This window comes from Adiantum capillus-veneris, chromosome 28 (genome assembly GCF_014529385.1).
Source record: "Adiantum capillus-veneris isolate H3 chromosome 28, ASM1452938v2, whole genome shotgun sequence".
Classification (NCBI taxonomy): Eukaryota; Viridiplantae; Streptophyta; class Polypodiopsida; order Polypodiales; family Pteridaceae; genus Adiantum; species Adiantum capillus-veneris.
Window position 1 is genome coordinate 22,791,995 of NC_140958.1, and position 1,643 is coordinate 22,793,637.

At 35.7% G+C, this 1,643-nt stretch overlaps 1 pseudogene; it reads left to right on the plus strand.

The window, feature by feature from the left end:
• Positions 1-211: 211 nt before the first annotated feature.
• On the plus strand, positions 212-783 carry LOC147420172 (uncharacterized; annotated as a pseudogene).
• The last annotated feature ends 860 nt before the right edge of the window (positions 784-1,643 follow it).

The window sequence follows — 1,643 nt, forward strand, 5'->3', positions numbered from 1 at the left end:
AATTGGTGAGTCATCACTACAAGAAAGTGGGTCGACTATCTGTAGGCACGATTTGAAGGAAGGTTTTGAAGCACCCAACCAACATCATCCAAGGACTTATCTTATATATCAATCACCTCCTTGTCACCTACCACTTGCTGTCAAGAATATCAAAAGAGTGCTTGCTTTGGACCTTGAAGGACTGCTTTTGAAGATAATTGAAACAAAACATGGAGATTCTATGCCATCTTGGGCTCATCACATGCGTCTTGTGGAGGACAAAGATGAAGTTTATCATGTGGTGCGCTTAGACGCAGAAATGTTTTTGGATTTGTGTGGTGAATACTTTGAGCTGTGGATATATGGAGTTGCTATAACCTAACAAGAGTGCAACACATCACACAGAAATGTTTACCAAAGCATTATAGCAAGTTCAAGATCTTTATGAGTAACAAGTGTTGCCAAAATCCAAACATCATGTTAGGATTTGAAAGGGTTTATCATAAAAACTTGAGCGATATTTGGAAGATGTTTGAGGACTTGGATGCAAAGAATACATAGATTTTTCATGATAGTCCATATAGGATGATGTGCAATATGCCAGGAAAATATCTTATATTTCCAAAGATGTGGAGGAAAACACTTGAGCAGCGTCAAAGATTCTTGCAAGAAACAATTATTCCATGGTTACTTGGATGGTTGTATGCAAGAGACAAGAGAGATTATACCCATAACACAATTGTAAATCAGTATAGTGATATTGAGACAAATCATGTCCTCCGTGTGTACTTGTCAAGGCGATAACATTAAAGAAGGTTGACAATGATCCTTTTTATGGCTAGATGATGTCCTTTCAGTATGATGTGTATTTGTATTACTATATAATTCAAAGGTCATTTTTAAACAAAGATGTGTCAATTTGATGAACACTTCATGGAGTTCACCCTACTCTAAGGGGACTTGCATGTATTCTATAGGGTATCCTATTATAAACAAAATTATTGTACATGGAGTGCACTCTTCTCTAAGGGGACTTCCACATATTACTCCAGTGTATGCTATTATAGGGAGAATCCTTTGTGATGGATCGTGCTCTGTTCTAAGGGACTCTTAATGGATTTCACTCTACTCTAAGAGGACTTCCATGTATTACTAGAGTGTATCCAATTAAAAGGAGAATCCAATGTAATGACAAAGCATCCTACTTTAGAACAAAAATGTGTCGATGAACTGTACCCTAGTCTAAGGGGACTTCACTATATTACTAGAGTGTATTCAAGTCTAATGAGATTTCAATGTAGTTCTAGATTGCACCTTGTCTTTGGGGACTCATTTTACTAGATTATGGTTGTGTTTTATGATGATATATTAAAAAAATAATAATTTTGTTCTTTAGCAACTCTATATCATCCCATCTCAAGGTTGCATCCATGTGTAAGTAGGAGAAACTTACGTTTGATATCAAAATAAACATCCATGTGTAAGTAGGAGAAACTTATGTTTGATATCAAAATAAACCTTACAAGTACGGAATGGAGAATTCATGGATGTGCAAGAAATATCTTGGTCTTGGCACGCATGTTTGCCTAAAACATTTATTTTTGTGTCCTTCATATAAAAGAGTTTTAGAACCTACAAGTCTTTGAAAGGAAGAATATAAAGTC